The sequence below is a fragment of the Copadichromis virginalis genome, linkage group LG3 (genome assembly GCF_057382275.1).
Source record: "Copadichromis virginalis isolate Kocher_CV1m ecotype Utaka linkage group LG3, C_Virginalis_male_GT1.1, whole genome shotgun sequence".
Lineage (NCBI taxonomy): Eukaryota > Metazoa > Chordata > Actinopteri > Cichliformes > Cichlidae > Copadichromis > Copadichromis virginalis.
In genome coordinates, this window is record NC_140620.1 from 33,946,340 (window position 1) to 33,964,819 (window position 18,480).

Here is an 18,480-nt window from a genome sequence, read left to right on the forward strand (position 1 = left end):
GCAAGCTCTTCTTTTAAAATAAGGAATGATTTGAAAACCGTATATATTGTGATTCTCTGAAGGCTGCTTCTTGGATGAACTACATCAGCTTCGATTATTTAAATCAATAGAATGATGAATGAAAGGACAGAAAATCTCATAAGGTGTGTCTGCACAGTAACCAGAATCGCAGATGTAGAGTTGGAGACTTGCCTAAAGTTTGGAATTTATATCCATGTGTGGTTCTGGGTTAAGAGAAGCTTATTCCAAAAATGGATGCCGCTGTGGTTTCTCATGTGATTTAGTGCCTTCCAGTGTTGTTCTCTCTAGTCCACTGTAGCGACATGCTGGTATATTCACCAGAAAAGAAGAAAAGCTATATTGTGAAAACAACGAGTTGTGACATGTGCTGGTGTTTAATGTTTCAAAACCTGATGATGTTACTTCTGAGTATTTTGGAAGTCCACTGATGAAAGTCATGACCCCTACAATACCCTTCCCACAATTACAATCAGCTGAAGGCCAGGTCAATCACTCATAATATCTGCTTCCCCTCTGTGACTCTGTAATTCACTGTGTGGAAGACGAACATAGATGATATTCATAGCCAGGCTTTTGGAAGCAGCTTTGTGCTGAACCTGTGGATATAAGCAGCTAGTCATCATTTAATCATCAAATTCTTTCTTTACAGTGCTGAGTCATACAGTTCAAGTGTTTTTCAGCTTGCCAATATGTAAACTATTGCAATTATGAGTCACACAATTTTCTTTTCTTTTTTTTTTTTTAGCAAATTTACGTTTATTTAACTTGAATTATAACTTTTCAAAATTCAAGTCTATAGAATTTGGAAAACATCCGGGACTCCCAATAAAAAGGTCAGAGTCGACTCTGACTGGAGCTGATGGTTTGATCCCCAACTTCTTCTGTCCATGTGTTTTACTGGCTTTAAGCAAGACTCTGAACCCCAAGTTCATGCATTACCAAAATACTTTACATGGATCTCAAACATTCCAGCATCATCCATGAGCACTTCCCTTGGCCTACATGGACCAGACATCAGCAACAAAACATGTGACACTGATTAAATCAGACAAAGAATGAAAAGGATGAGCTGGAATGGCGGTGGATCTGCAAAGCAGTTTGCAGATGCATGGCAAGCTGCAGCTAAACGTCCTGTAGATTTCCTAATTAGATGTGCAGAACGGTTTCACTTGAGCCATCAGCTAGACCGGTCTGCTGGAATTGTGGTTGAGCCAGACATTCTGGCCTCTTGCTGTGCGCCGCTCGATTTTCTGCTGTAGGAAGGCTAAGCAAAGGTAAACAAGTACCAGTGGTGAGGGTGTTTGAATGTGTGGCTGGGTGAATGAGATATACTTTATTAACTGCTCTCTCTCGCTCTCTGTTTTAGTGCATTGCCTTTACAGTTCCCATGCATTTGACACTTCCAAGCAGGCCTCATCATATCCCCATGTGATGTTATAAATCTTCCATGTTGATACTGTGTCTTTTTTTAACTGTCATGATGGAGGTCCCAGCATAGATACAGGTTAGCAAATGTATCTTTATTATCCATTTATTACCCTATTTTTGTATCTTTCATTGTCCATACGATTGCTTCATCTTTTAAAAACAACCACACATCCCAAATTATTCCATATCAATCCAGGACTATATGGAGCTTTAGGAGCATTTAACCTTTGAATAATTTCATTACTCTAGCCTATAAGAGGAGCTTTATCTATCACATAATCTAAATTACACTTCAGGGGTATTTTTCAGCCTCAGGTAGACGTAATTTTGGGGGAAGCTGTAAAATAGCGTAATTGGGTGCTAGAGAAGTGTAAAAGCTGCAGCAGCAGTGATACAGCTACCACTAGCAACCTCCTGTCATGTAAAAGCAGAATGTCAAAACAGACATGGAGGGATAGGGCTGCCCAGGGTGCGTTCAGGACTTCAAGCTTTAAAATGAGAAGGAGGCTTAAAATGGCAATACTTCTGTTGGAGGTAAATCTGATCGATCAGACATCCTACCAGTCATCACTGCAACACTCATTCTATTTGCATCAGTTGTGATGCCACACAAATAAATATTTAATTCAATCTCATCCCAGCCTGGTGAAAATGAAACCAGCTACACCGCAGGCAACGTTATCAATAAACCTATTTATCCGAGGGAAGTTAAAGCAGTGCAGATTACAGTTTTAGATATGCAAACATTTCTTGAGGGCAGAGCTGCTGTAGAGCCCGAAATGTTTTTTGGCTTACTTAAACTTTAATGTAAAAAGCGAGAGAAGTGCAAATTTTATGGTTTAGCATGTAAGCCTGACACAGAGCGATAAGGAAAATACAAGGACGGGGAAAATCTGTGAAGCTGAGCCATCTTGCTACAAACGCAAGCTCGTTGGCCAGATATACTTTTGATGAAGTCCATACTCATAAATAGAAAACAATATTTTTTTGCCAACTTGTGCTTGGAAAACATGTGTTCTGGCTGCGCTCACTGAGGTTAAATAAATAAAACTGCGACTTCTCAGCAAGCAGTGATTCGAAACTAAAACAGTGTTTGTTTAACTGGAGTCAGTAAAATATATGAGCCAAGAAGTTCTGTTGGAGTTTTGAACTCTGTGCAATTATTGAGAATTTCTGAGAAATTGAAAGTTGAGTCTCTTCTAGTTTAATGTGATCCTGCAAACCATTGTGCTGATTAACTGACCTCTGAAATTGATGACAGACTTTATTATTTTATTAGTACAAAATGGAGATGTTCAGTAGTCATATAAAATGAACCTTTGCTGCTCTTTAGTTGTTTTTTTTTATAGTTTTCTTTATGGTTTTGTTCATTGGTATAGTTTATAGTAGTAAAAATTGTAATATGAACCCATTACCTACTTTCACCCTACTATCACCCTATTAGAGCACTTCGCTCTCGCTCTGCAGGCCTACTTGTTGTTCCTAGAGTATTTAAAAGTAGAATGGGAGGCAGAGCCTTCAGTTTTCAGGCCCCTCTTCTGTGGAACCAGCTTCCAGTTTGGATTCGGGAGACAGACACTATCTCTACATTCAAGATTAGGCTTAAAACTTTCCTTTTTGCTAAAGCATATAGTTAGGGCTGGACCAGGTGACCCTGAATCCTCCCTTAGTTATGCTGCAATAGACATAGGCTGCCGGGGAACTCCCATGATGCATTGAGTTTTTCCTTTCCAGTCACCTTTCTCACTCACTGTGTATTAACAGACCTCTCTGCATTGAATCATATCTGTTATTAACCTCTGTCTCTCTTCCACAACATGTCTTTTATCCTGTCTTCCTTCTCTCACCCCAACCGGTCGCAGCAGATGGCCCCGCCCCTCCCTGAGCCTGGTTCTGCCGGAGGTTTCTTCCTGTTAAAAGGGAGTTTTTCCTTCCCACTGTCGCCAAAGTGCTTGCTCATAGGGGGTCATATGATTGTTGGGTTTTTCTCTGTATCTATGAAGCGCCTTGAGGCGACTTATGTTGTGATTTGGCGCTATATAAATAAAATTGAATTGAATTGCAATTCAATTAAATATAATTGAATTGCAATTCAATTATATTTAATTGAATTGCAATTAAATATAATTGCAGCACGGTGGCACGGTGGTTAGCACTGTTGCCGCACAGCAAGAAGGTCCTGAGTTCAATTCCACCATCAGGCCGGGGTCTTTCTGTGTGGAGTTTGCATGTTCTCCCCGTGTTTGCATGGGTTCCCTCCGGGTACTCCGGCTTCCTCCCACCGTCCAAAGACATGCAACTTGTGGGGATAGGTTAATTGGATAATCCAAATTGCCACTAGGTGTGAATGTGCGAGTGAATGTGAGTGCGAATGGTTGTCTGTCCCTATGTGTTAGCCCTGCGACAGACTGGCGACCTGTCCAGGGTGTACCCTGCCTCTCGCCCTATGACAGCTGGGATAGGCTCCAGCGACCCCCGCGACCCTGGATGAATTGAATTGAATTTTTAAGATACATCTGTTCACCTGTTTGATAATGCAAATATCTAATCAGCCAGTGATATGAAAGCAAATCACTGTATTAATTCTGGTCAAGAAGGCCCGATGAAGTTCACACTGGGCATCAGAGTGATGAAGAAATGTGATTTAAGTGGCTTAAGTGAATGTGGCATGAATGATGGTGCCAGGTGAGCTGCTCTGAGTTTTTCCCAAACTGCTGATCTGGTGGGATTTTCCAAAACAACCATCGTTTACAGGAATGGTTAAAAAAAAAAAGAAAATAACTCAAATTACCACTTAGCACCAAAGTATGGTGAAGAGCACCTCTGAATGCATGACATGTCAAACCTTGACGCAAAAAACAGCAGCTCTGCACCAGACTAAGTGTCACTTCTGTCAGAAACTCGGGCTACAGTTCACAGGACCTCACCAAAATATGGTGTGATGACTCTTCATTTCTGATGCAACATTTAGATGGCAGGGTCCAAATTTGGCATAGACAACATGAAAGCATGGAACCATTCTGCCTTGTCAACAGTTCAGGATGGTGGGGGTGTAATGGTGAAGCCACATTGAACCCCTTAGAACGAACTGAGCCTCATTTAAACAACACCACCTATTTGAGTAATGTTACTGATCATGTCCATCTCTTTATAAACGCAGTGTACCATCTTCTACTGGCTGATCCCAGCAGAGTAACACACACTGTCACAAAGCTCAAATCATCTCAAACTGGCCTCCACCGTCACCCTGTCCAATAGAGCACCTTTGTGATGAGTTGGAACAGGTGATTCTCATCATGGGCGAGAAGCTGACATATCTGCAGTAACTGTGTGATGCTGTCATGTAAATATGGACCAAAATCTCTGTTTCCAGCACCTTGTTGAATCTGTGCCATTAAGAATTAAAGCAACTGTGAAAGCAAAATGGGTCCAGCCTGATATTATTAGGGTGAAAGTGTCCAGTGAATGCATATGGCCTGATTCTCTTACTCGTGTCATATAGGTTGTGTCTAAAACTATTTATCCATGCACTTTCAACTCTCTGTGTAAAGAGGTCTATGTACACAACTGTATATTGACTTCATTTTATGCTGTTGCTAAGTGCCTGCCGGTCATAGGTGGTAGTTTGATTGTATCTATTATTGTAGAGTGTTTACTTTACAATATAAAGCACATTGAGGCGACTGAAGTTGTGATTTGATACTGTATAAAAAAAACTGAAATAAATGAATTTTTAAAAATAATGTAAATTCTCAGGTAATTTTTCTCTATGATGGTTATTATGTCATCGATGTCACACAGTGAAACATCACAGACCAGCCTTATCTAAATAACAAAAATACCAACATGCAATAAACATAAATATAAATACTTTGTGGAAGTTTATGTTGTGGTTGACTGTGGTTGACTGCCGCTATCCCACACATCCATTTGTCTTCTTTTTCCTCTGGTGCAGGTCATGATGGTGCTGACCACTACATTAGTTGTCATGGAGGTTTTGTGGGCTTTGTGTGATCTGTATAGCATATAGAAATAAACAATATGAGCTGAAGATGTGAAAAGAGGCAGGCAGCCCTTATCCTCTGACAAGAAACAAGTGTAGCATGATGCATAACACAGCATGGAAGAGGAATAAAGATCAAGCTGTCCTGCTGCTTCACTTCTTTACTGTAAGACATAGAAATATCTGCTCTGCATTATCTGACAAAGTATGCATGCAATTTATTACAGTGCTTTGTCATTCTGACATTAAATTAAAGTTTCTATGTTTAATAAATATTTTAGTTCATTGGTAAAGGTTAATTAATTTTAAAGCTATAGAGACGGGAGGTTAATTCCTGTTTGGATTTACAATGCTACAGCTTATTGTGTGTTTTCGGGGCCTAAATTTGTTTACACATTGAAAAAATGAGAAAAATCCTTAAGGAGAAATTTCCTGTGACATGTGAATCAATGGTTTGTATGTAGCAGACTGAACTACATTTAGTTTCAGCTCTGTCTGTAACACAGATTGAGCTGTAAAAGTAACAATAATGGTAAGATTTGACAAACAGTTATGTAAACAGGAAATTAATCTCAGTGTAATCTCCACTAAAGAAATGGGTAGCTGTAGTATAAGCCTGTGTGTATACGTGCACCTATGTTAGTATGCATCTGAAAATCTCTTATCTTTTTGAATAGTATTCACTTTTCCATAATCTGTTTGTGAATCTGCACAACCACACAGGAGTTTTTAGTTATTTTGGCTGATTAGACCTACAGTCATGTTGTACAGAGATTAATTGAGGTGGAGGAGTACAAGATTACAAGCAGTCAGGGCAGGCAAACACCACAATAGTAGCAGGCAAAGAAAATCTGGGCATTGAAAGAAGGAAAATGCTGCAAGGCAGGTCTGATAACTGGTCAACTGAGAGAAGAGCCAAAGATCTTAGGCAGACAGCCCAAGGGCTGGTGAGCACATGCACAGATCCAGTGGATGGTTTTGTGGTTTGTGAGCAGGAGAAACAGAGACTTCAGGTAGATGGCCTAAAGGCAGGGCAGCTGTTAAATGTGGAATACGTCTACTGGCCAGCGGTATGTAGTGAGGCTGGATCCTCTTTGGGGAAAGCTGGGTGAGCTGAATTGTTCAGTTAAGTGCAGGTTGTGGGGTGATCAAAATCCTGGAGACCAGAGCTTCAAGAAACCTGCCATGAACCAGAAGACAGAAGATCGCTGGCAGTCTGAGGATTGACCTACACAACTGACTCTAAGGTGGACGAGAGGCCAATCAGGTTATCAGACAATTCAAGGACAGTTTTTCTACCTAAACTGCTCCTCTGTTGGCCAACTAAGTGTCAGGCAAAGCAATGCTAGAAGTTTAACTTGCTGCTAGCAATCATATTGACTAATGGCTATAGTGGTGCTAGCTAACTGGCAGAACTAACCAGGTGGGAGGACTAGGCAAGTAGTAAAGGTGGTGGCTGAGGCAGAGGATCATGTATAAGGATGACATGCAAAAATTTTCAACAATCTCCTGTTTCCAAATGGATCTTTCCAAATGTTGAACTTCAGAGTTCTCAGAAAAAGTGTCTAAACGTATTAAGTCCCTCCAGGAAATATTGAGAATATCAGAATATCGAGAAAGTAGCCAGATTAATTCATGTCAGTCTGTGCTATCAGGAGTTCCTCCTCCATGACTTTCTCAAGCTGACAATACCCCCAGATGAAATCAGCAGCCCTCCACCGCGTCTGTGTACAGCTGTCCCGGAAACGGCTTTGTCCTCCAATCTAATGGTTTACCAGAGCTGAACTGAAAAAGCAAAACAAAACCCAAATGTATAAGCCAGGTGTAAGTAATAAAATGAGTAATTGACTAGATTTAGCTGCTTCATGTTTGGGTGTTAGCAGCATCACTCCATGTCCTCCTACCTCAAGTACACAACTACACTGGATGAAAGATGTTTTCAAGCATTTCAAGGCTGTCAGATGTGATGCTTAGAACAATCATGCATTTACCTGACAAGTCCTGTCTTAAAGCAGCCACACCCAACGTGGGGCTTGAACCCACGACCCTGAGATTAAGAGTCTCATGCTCTACTGACTGAGCGAGCTGGGCTTGAGCTGCTGCATTAGGAAATATCATAAGATATGTTAAGCTGAAGCATGAGAAGGGCTCTTCTCTCTGAAAGGACCATGACAGCAGAACTGGATCTGAACAGAGGAGATCAAACTGGTGATGATGTTTGGTCAGAATGCACCACCCAGCATATCATATCATCTGCACTGGTCCGTCATGGTAAAGAGAGAGATCCAACTGTAAAAGCAAAGCTCTTAAATCACCGGTCGATCTATGTACCCACCCTCACCTCTGGTCATGAGCTGTGGGTAGTGACCGAAAGAATTAGATCGCAGACACAAGTGTTGGAAATTAACTTTCTCCGAACAGTGGCTGGCCTCTCCCTTAGAGATAGGGTGAGACGTTCAGCCATCCGGGAGGGGCTCAGAGTAGAGCAGCTGCTGCTCCACATCGAAAGGAGCCAGCTGAGGTGGTTTGGGCATCTGATGAGGATGCCTCCTGGGCGCCTCCTGGGTGAGGTATTCTGGGCATGTCCCACCGGGAGGAGGCCCTGGGGCAGATCCAGGACACGCTGAAGGGATTATATCTCTCGGCTGGTCTGGGAGCACCTTGGTCTTCCCCCAGATAAGCTGGAGGAGGTGGTTGGGGAGAGGGCTGGGCTTCTCTGCTTGGGCTGCTGCCCTCGTGACCCGGCCCCAGATAAGTGAAAGAAGATGGATGGATGCATGGATGATGGATGATTGGTGTATAATCACTTTATACCAAGCATGTTTTCCTTACTGGTTAAATAACTGAATAAATAAACATTTTATTTTTATTTATATATTCAATTGCATTTTACTTAAAATCTTTGCTTCATGTTTATTGAGTTGAAGAATATTTTTTCTGCAAGAATCAATGCTTTACTTAATAGGCCGCCACCTCAAATGGTGACAAAACCTGGCTCACAAGGAAAGAAAAAAAATTTCCAAGTAAAAATAGGATGAACTCAACCATATTCTATTTTTATATACGAGTAAATTGATTTGTCGGTGTAATCCACTGCATCATGTGGCACAACTAAACAGCACAGATAAACATAGAAATATAAAACACTCGTTGTGCAGCTTCACGGAATTCACACACCGTGACAAGACTTCAAAATTAGCATGAACTCGTCTCTAGTGACGGTAGAAGTATGAAAATGTGCGGGACCAGTAATCAACTCGTGGTCGCTGAAGCGAATCCGAGTCTGCAGTGCTCTTTCCCTCTCTCTCTCTCTCTCTCTCTCTCTCTCTTTGTCCCTCCCTCCCTTCAGCTTCAGTCAGTTGCCAGTTTATTGCCGCCTCTCTCATCCTCCTTAACGCTTGGCTCTTCAGTGTTTAAACTTTCCTTGAAAGAGACTTACCTCCCAGCATCCTCCACTACAGTTATTAAACCCTGTCTTTGCCTTGAACTTGAGCCAGGATTGATTGTCACTTTCCCCTCGTGCGTGGCTGCAGGACGCGTCTCGGTGCGCGCACAATGGAAAGGAGAACGCGTCCGGTGCGTCCGCCCCGGTCCACCTCCTGTGCTGCTACTGCTGCTGCTTTTGTCTCCGGGACAAACTGACAAAACCCTGCCCAGGAGGCAGACGCACATCCCGGGCTGGAGGATTTGCGTGCCCCCACTCAGAAGATAAACCAGAAACGGAGACTGAGTCGTAAACCCCGAGAGAGAGAGGACATGGACGTACTGTAGCCAGCAATAAGAATATAAGGAGGATGTTGCCCAGCTATAATTAGACATAGAGCTCAAACTGCAGGGAGGCAGAACAACAAACAGTCTTCACTGGTGAGTACACCTTTTTTTCTTATTTTTAATTACCTAAATGCGCTGAAGGGGATGTTCAAGCGCGCCCTTGCATCCTTGACACCAACAGCAGAGGTCATCTGCGCTGCTGGAGGTATTTGAAGAGGAATAGACGGAGAAAGTTGGAGGACGTAGTACAGACGGCATGCTGAAGGCGTTATGAGTCAACTTTTCAAAGTCATTTTAATCTCAGTTAGAGTACCCGGCCCTCACAGGGGTCACAACCGCAGAGTAGCATCGTTGTTCGCACATAATAAAGAAAAAAACGTGAACAAATGAGGAAACTTTGCAGATGAATGGAGCCGAGTTACTGCTGTGTTGACGCGTCGCATTGTTTTATGTGAAGAGAAAATAAAAACGTCACGGTTACAAAATGTAATCTAAACTGGACTATACTATTACTATTTCTGATATTTCCGAGTTAGTTACTGGAACATTATGTCAAGTTTTTATTTTATTTTATTTTTTTCGTTGAAACAAAGTGGGATTCTGTTGCTTTCCACGTTTTTTGTTTTGTTTTGTTTTTGTTTTCCTTCCTTTCCTTTGCATGGGGGCGGAATGATGACATTCAAAAAGGGTGTGCTCAGGTCTGTCCTCGCGCGCCGCTGGCTCAGTCAGAGCGGGTGTGGCCGTCCGCGTGTACGTCCCTGCTCTGCTCAGCAGCAAATACCTGCACCAAACTGGGAATGAAATAATCCAGCACCCGTGCGCGCGCACACACATACACACACAGTGTGGCGCGTGCGCACGTGTTTATTCATTGAACGTCCGTTAATCCACCTGTCTCCAGGGAGGATTAGGGCGTTTTGGGACATTTTGGGACCTGTTTTTCTTTTTTTCTGTTTTTTTACACTCGCCTTTCAACAACATAATTCCTTCAGCTCTACTACCCCCCCCCCCCCCCCCCCCCCAGAGAAAAGGAGCCACAAGTGTCGTTAAACACGCAGTATGTGGTGGAAGCGCCTTGCTGCTGCTGATGTGGTTTGCGTGCAAATAATTTTGGGAGCCCAAAATGGGTTGGTGTTCCGCTGATGGGGTGTGAAACTCTGACATGTGACAGAAGAATTGTGGCTATAAAATGAACTCATCAGGATACTCGTATTTAACAGGGCTCATGACAGAGACAGATATTTATTCAGTTTCAAAGTCATTTCTCATACCCTGAATGCTCAAGCACCTGCTGGCTCTACTGGCATGAAAATGGAAGGCGATATTGGCAAAGGGTTGGTCCTCTCTCGGTCTGCATGTTTGTGTCTGTTTCTCTCTCTCCCTCTCTTCCTCTGCAGTGCCATAATTCCTAAGGCTTGCTTCATTTGGCTGCTTTAGTGTGGCTCTCCCAGTGTTAAAGTGAGGGTTTGATTCCCACTGGTGATTAAATACTGCAGTTTCCATTTATCGACAAACATGCTCCAATGCTCAGTAATTGACTTTCCACCTGCCAAAAAACTAAGTTGTTTTTTTTTTTCTGAGGTAGGACTGCGTAGCACATGATTTCATTCATTTTCTGCTTCTGCCGTGCCTGCCACCAGAAGTGGATATGCAAAACAGCCATCTCTGTCTCTTTTCGTTTTTCACACTGTGCTTGTCAGAGTGGACGAGTGAGGAGACGGTGATTGACTAATGGTTAGAAATACAGTTGGACTCAGAATGGCTCATTAGCCGAGGGACTGGGCACGTCAGACCAGCCACAGGAATGGTTCCATGAATATCGCTCTCTGTATCGCACACTCGGACTTACTTTGTTCTGCCTCAGGATATTCCCTTTTGAAAATGCCACACCTACAACCCCCCCCCCCCCCCCACACACACACACACACACACACATACACACACACACCTTTCATTGGATTAATAAATTCAAGAAAAAACTCTACGGGAAAGGACCTTCTCTGAATGACTGGGTGATAGAAAAGAGCAGTAACTGTAGAGGAGGAGATCAGAGTGCTGGAAAATAGATTTAGGAATGGAATGAACTGGAATTTGATTGTGTGGTGGACTCGTGAGGGGGGGTTCATCTCTGCAGACATGTATGGACAAACCGCAGCAAATCATTCATTGTCTGTGTGCTGCATACAATTATCTTTCTGGCTGTGCGCAGCTCCCTGCAGGCTGTGTTTTCTGCTGTTGTATCCCTGAGGAGCACTTTGACTTTCGGACATTGTTTTGTCAGGGTTAAGGTAAAAACCCTTTAAGATTAAATAGCTGAGCTTCTCAAAGCTTCAAAAATACTTTTCACAGAATTCAGCGGAATTAAAATCCCTGTCGAGAGACAGGCGGCGTTAGGCCTTCTATCTCAAGCTGCCTTTGTTAACTTCTCGTGGCAATTTGTGATGAGGTCACGACTTCTAATCTGTTGATTGGTGTCAGTGAATGTAATGTATGTTGTCAACAAGGTTCTGACTAATGCTTGTTGGTGACTTAAACATTAGTTTTTCTATCGAGGCTTTAGAATTTGACCACAGTTGCTTTGTGGTTTCCTCCAGTTACCTGTATTTTTAGATCCACAGCTAGCTGAGGCTGGACTAGGTTGCTTCATGTTACTGCATGAGGGACAGAATCAATCTTGTGGATTTGAATCCTGATTGCAGATCAGCACTCTTGCGCAGCTCCCATACAAATATGTTTCATTTAGCTTTAGTTCTCCTCCGTGGAGTCACGCATGGTCGCGAGCTCAGACACAATTGCAGTGATTGCCAATTCTGGTGTTCTATGGCAAACACCAATCAGATTCCTAAGTGCCAATCATTGAGCACAGGATCCACTAAAGGTTTTGTAGTGCTCCGCTGGTGCTAATCCTGTTCTGCCTTGCACAAAGGAGCAGATACCAGTCCTGCTGATGGGTTAAGGACCATCTATGGTCCTGTCCAGCTCTCCTACAATAACTGTCTGTCTTTTGTCCATGTTCGTGGGACTGCTGAGAGACACTGCAAACCTTCTAGCAATGGCACATCTGGATGTGCCATCCTGGAGGAGTTGGATTACCTGTGCAATCTCTGTAGGGTCCGCAGATTGCTGATCTCTACCCTATTCAGATGCAAAACTAGTAAAAAAACAAACAGAAAAGATGAGGAGGCAGAGAATGCCAGTGGCCTCCACCTGTAAAACAATTCGCGTGGTGGGGGTTCTCTCAATCTTGCACCTGTTGTTAATTTCATTAACATCAAAGCAGCTGAAACTAATTAGCGGACCAGGTCAATATCCCAGAAGTTTAGGTGACTTGATGCTATACTCTGATTGAAAAGTGTTCCTTTAATTATACAGTAAGCCTGCTGTGGTTGCTTCAAAAAGGTCAAATTATATCAGATTTTTTTTTTAAACAACTTAAAAACTGAAAATGTAGCTATCAAAATGTCTGTTTTCCTCTGTTTTTTGCAAGACATTCTGAATTAGTGGCATGCTTTGGTGAGTCAGTAAAAAGGGGTGATTGCCAGCTGTGAAAGCAGTTCTAATACAGACTTTTTAAAAGAGGCTCTTAACTGTAAGAAAAATACTTTTTTATGAGCTGCAATCATCTTTTGATCTTTAAATATTGATCACTGAACACTTATCAGAATGATAGTCTTTTTTTCTGGACATCAAAACTGCCTGCAGTGCTTCACACTGAAACCAATTACTTGTGCGGTTAGGATAGGGAGTTGAAACAAAAAAGGTGTATGAAATTAATATTTAAAAAGGTTTGAAGTAGTATCAAAAAATCCAAATGAGGATTTAGTTCTGTGTCTTTATTGCATCAACAGGGACTTAAATAGAGGGGAGATTTAATTATGGATGGATAGCGCAATAATTAAGGATTTACATGGCTGAAGATATGACAAAGGACACTGTTTCAGTCTGGTTAAATCACCAAACATCATTCCAGAGAAAGGCTTTAATGGCTTTAACTGGAGAAACAATGCAATACATTTATATGTTGGAAGCCTGTTTCTTTACACAGTAGTTGTTTTACAGTTTGATCTTAAAGTATTTGGACACTGTCATGTGTTACTGGATTGTATAGCTTTAACACTTTAAGATCCAAATCACCAGTGCGACTCATCCTGCAACAACAACAGCGAAGAAGTCATTCTTGAATTTTGCAATTAAAGGTAAGATCTAAGAAAATAAGTGTTTCAGGTTTAGTTTTAGGGGTTTTATAAGTTTCGCAAATTATTTTATTACCGATGTTAAAGTATATCGCATATAAGTTACATTGGTTTTGTCAGTAACCGCTTGTATTCAACAGCTCATGGGCCAAATTTCTAAACTGGCCTCACAAGTTGCTACAACAAAAAAAAGAAAGACAATGTAATGAATGACTTTTTGTGCAACAGTGAACGTTTGCCATCTTGTGCACATCTGCCTGCTCTTCTACCAGACCGCTTTCTTTTTCTCTTTCTCTCTTTTCTGCAACCCTTGACCTTTTCAGCTCTGCTCCTCAGACCTGAAACCTGTCCAATTAAGCTTCTGTGCCTGGGACTTCACCCATTATTTGCTCAGATTAGTTCCCCACACTGTGGATTTCTCTTGGTTAAGCCAGGGTTACCCCGCTGCTCTGCACAGCCAGCAGTGTGCTGGATTCTCCATGTGTCTCCAACCCTATTGTGCCCGAAAATAATTGTTCAGCTTTTATCTAACTAAAATCCCCCATCAAGCTAGTCCTGCCTCATGATAGAGCAGTCTTCAAAATATCTTACTTCAGTAGATGTTACTAGGCAACCTGGTGTGCAACAACCATTGAGCGCAGTGTTTTCCATTCATATCTGTGGAATCAAAATGACTTAAAAGTTCACGTATAAATGGACATATTTTTGTTTTCCTTTTCATCCCATGCACCCCCAAATTCATGACATGATTAAAGAATCCGTTTTAGGAAATGTCATGAAATACGAAATCATGGGGTTTCATTTAAAAAGACAAATGTCTAAAATGGTGAGTAAGTGTAATTAGAAAAGGTTTAAACTCAATCAATCCTGTTTTCCCGCCATTTTATTTTTTTTACCTGGAGTCAGGGTCCCATCTTAAACAACCTTAAATTAGACCATAGAGGAATGGGCTGGAAAAAATATATATTTCATATCATTGCATTAGCCTTGAAATAGGTTTAATTAATAGGTTTAAACATGTAAGTAAACTTACATGTAACTTGATTATTATTTTTACTTGCATTTTTTGCAAAAAAAAAAAAAAAATAGCGTATTACAGCTTTAACCTCCTAAGACCTGAACTCTTCCACGGCATGCATTTTTAATTTCTCTTTGATATTTGGTCATATTGGGGCCCGATGAATGTAAAAACAAAGAATTACCAGATTTTGTTTTTAACCTTATTTTTGTTTTTAAGAAAAATAAGAGCCAAATATGAGGATATTCGTTTAAAATTTTGATAGAACAGTAGCAGTATAATGTCCTTGTAAGTGGCAGGCCCTTGTAGAGCAAAATTCAGTAATTTGGTCTAAATAACCCAAAATGTGATGTCCACATATGTGGACGCCAGGTCCTAGGAGGTTAAAGGTGAGGAGACAGGAATACAGAGCCAACTATACAGTCTTGGGTTACTTTTATCACAGAGACCTTGAGAGGCTTCATATGTCTTGTGTATAGAGGTTTGTCTCTGACAGACAAGTAAACATGCTGCAGTGAGCTTAGAGGATTTGAAAACATAAGAAAGAGAAAAAACTAAACTAAAGAGAAAAGAAGAACAAATCAGAGAAGGCAAACAAGATGCTGGCCTTTTGTGTTTTTTGACCTTTTCTGTCCTTTGCTGTGTGGATCAAATTAAATGGAACTGCCTCAGTCTGGTAGTTAAATTCACCAGGTCACCAGGGGCAGAAATAATCCGCTCTAATTCCAGTTGCCAACCTCAATGTATGGTTGTGAAAATCCCAACGGCTTTGTTATCTGTAAAGATGTGTGGCCACTTATTTAACATCATTTAAGGTTTCTTTGTATTATCTGACTCACATATTACAGTGAATATGATGAAAGAGTATCCTCAGCCACAACTGGTTTTTTTTTTGTAGCACTTATACAGAAGTACTATGGTGAGACAACAGTTAGTATGTGGCTGAAACTGTCTGTTACACAGTGGGTTTCAGTCAGTTTGTACATGTATCACATGATGAGAAAACACACTTTGGACAATGCTGTGCTATGACAGACATTTACATAGTGAGAAAACTGAAAGATCTTCTGTAATTCATATGATCAGATTTTAGATCCACTACTGTAAGTGGTTAGATTTCATAGGATGGAGAAAAACACACACATCCAAGTCCAATTTCAAATGGCCAATACAAAGTAAAAGCCGATCACAAATTCTTTTTTTTTATAACCAAATTCCCATTTTTTGTAACACCCACAGAACGCTGATGCTGATTTGAATAATTCTCTTGCCACAAGCTCCAGAGTGTCAAACTGCAGGCACATTCAACATTCAGCTCAAAGACAAACTGAAAATAAAGCTTCATGCTACTAGCATGAAGCACCCTCAGCTGGAGGAATAACTCAATTATCTGAAATGATTCTGTAAACAAGATTGGTTCATTTTGGATTCTGCTTAAAGCCTTTGCTGGGCATTTTAAACTTTTTTTTGTCCTCGGGTATAATGCCACAGTGAAAGCAGTTCAATAAAAAAGAAAATGTAAGACTGATGAGAAATAAATTGAATGTTCTCAGAGCAATGTAAAGGTTTGAACAATGTGAAAAGACCAGGGAAAAGAACAGTACCTCAAGGAAAATAAAAACTAAATTAAGATAATGATTTGGATATAATTAAACGGACGCTGCTCTTCAGGCAACATATATAGACCTCACACCAATACACTGCAAAAACATGTGTCATCCAACTTTAAGGCTAAAACAGATACTTCTGTAGCATCCCTCAATATTTTCCAGCCTTACTAGAATAATGTCCTTAAATATGTTTACATTTACATTAAAGCATCACTTTATTAGGTACATCTTGGTAATTCTGGGTTGGATCACTTTTTACCTTCAGTAATGCGTGTGTCGACTTCACTTCCATGGTGTGAATTTCCCGTTCAGTTACATCCCAAAGGCGCTGCATCCTCACAGGATGGATCTATCCTTTCATAGTGTTTGTGCCAAACTTTGACCCTACCATCTGATTGTTGCAGCACAAATTGAGACTCATCATACCAGACAGGAGTCACACTTAGTGTTGTACTACACTGCTGTAGCACTTCTGCTTCAAGATCTGATGTGCAGTGTATTCTGAGATTATCTTCTTCATGCGAGTGGTTATTTGAGTTATTTCCTCTATTTTAGCCATTCTCCATAAACTCTAGAGATGTTTGTGTGGGAAAATCCCAGCAGATTAGCAGTTTCTAAAATTTTCTGACCAGATCACGTGGCACCAAAATTCATGCCACATTCAAAGTCATTTAAATCACCGGCTTTATATGTTGATACAGGGCAGGATGGATCCACGCTTTCGAGTTGTTTACACCAAATTTTGAGCCCACTATCTGAATGCATCAGATTCAAGACTCATCAGATGAAGCAATGTTTTTCCAATCTTCTGTTGTCCAACTTTGGTTAGCATGTATAAACTATAGCTTCAACTGTTTGTAGCTGACAGTTGTGACACGTGCTGTGGTCTTCTGCTGCTGTGCATTCAGAGATGCTCTTATGCATACCTTGGTTATAATGTGTGGTAATTTTTAATGAATGTTGCAGTCTGAACATACACACACACATATATATATATATATATATATATATATATATATATATATATATATATGTGAATGAGAGAGAGTGTCAACTCATTCGGATGAGCTCGCCAGTATGCTCAGATGTACCAAATCCTAGGTGATACTGTCGTATCAAGCTGTGTTGCTTCTGCTCCCTGTAGCATCCTTTGAAATCATATGTAAGTGCGAGGTAAAGTGAGAATTACATCCCATCTGGCTTCTTGTAGATTTCACTTGGTACGTGCTGTGGCCACTGCTATCTGTTCTCATTCATATGCACCACTCTGACTGCAGAGTTATTTTACAATTTCCTTGCTGTTTGATCTCCTTCAAGCTCTCCACTCTGGGACTGTCACTCTAGAGGGATGTGCACAGGGAGAGGGAGTTAAAACAGACAACGAGAGCTGGGGGAAAGAGAGTGTGTGGAATCAAGAGGGACAGGTGAGAGAGTAAGATTGACATGGGAAGCAGGTGAAAAGTAGATGGAGATGGGTGAGAGTCAGCTGTATACTTGCTTCATGTTCACACCCGTCCTCTTTCCCAAGCTGTCAAACAGCCATTTTATTAAAGCTGTTGGCATCTAGTGCCAAACAGTAGCCCGCCACTTAACACTTAGGTCATAGCTGTGGTGAGACTTGGTTTTTCTCACTGTAAACTCCCTTAAGAGTTCAGTTCTGTCCTAAATCAGCTGCATCCAGCATGGGACTTGAATCCTTGACCCTGAGGTTAAGAGTCTGCCAACTGAGCTAGCTAGACTTGACGGCTTGTGAAATAGATATGACATTTTCTACTCAAGTTGAGCACTCAAAGTGCTTCCTAATACAAGTCTTGTTCCCCCATAAATTCATGCATTTCTGTTTCTATCAAACCTGATGGATCAGTGGAAACTTGGCGTTCCATGTCGAATCAAAATATTTCATCATGTGAACACCCCCAAAGTTCTACTTTGTGGATTGCTTTGCCTTTTGAGTAACTTCTTAACACTGGAATTCCCAGCTTCTACCGTTCTACCTTTAAAAGCCGGAGAGCAGTCAAGTCAAGAAGGCTTCTACCTGAGACCCCCGCGGAGTCATCATTTTGCGTTTCTACCTTTAAAAGCCGGAGAGCAGTCAAATGCTGGAAGTGGAAGCTAAATTGGCTAGTCATTCATATGTATATTGGGTCGTTACCTAGGAATTCTGGAGGGAGGGGATTGGGGGAGAAATCAACACACATGAGTCTAGGTCCTTTGTTGCTGACATTTATTGATAAAAACAGTAGTTTCATTTCATGTTATTTCCTTTTTCATTTCAAGCAAGGAAGTGGATGTAGTTAGTAAGTAAGATATTTCAGACATTATTCTGACACAGAGGAGGAGATACTGGAATTATAATTAGTATCTATGCATGCATTTGTGATTTTGTTTGACCTTCCCATTGCTCACAATTTGAATTTGTTCACACTGCAGATGAGT

General features: G+C 41.2%; 1 non-coding gene across 1 annotated transcript; it reads right to left on the bottom strand.

Moving 5' to 3' along the window:
- Nucleotides 1-7,470: 7,470 nt before the first annotated feature.
- Nucleotides 7,471-7,543, bottom strand: trnak-cuu (transfer RNA lysine (anticodon CUU)). The gene has a single exon. It is a non-coding gene; the product is annotated as a tRNA-Lys (tRNA).
- Nucleotides 7,544-18,480: the final 10,937 nt, after the last annotated feature.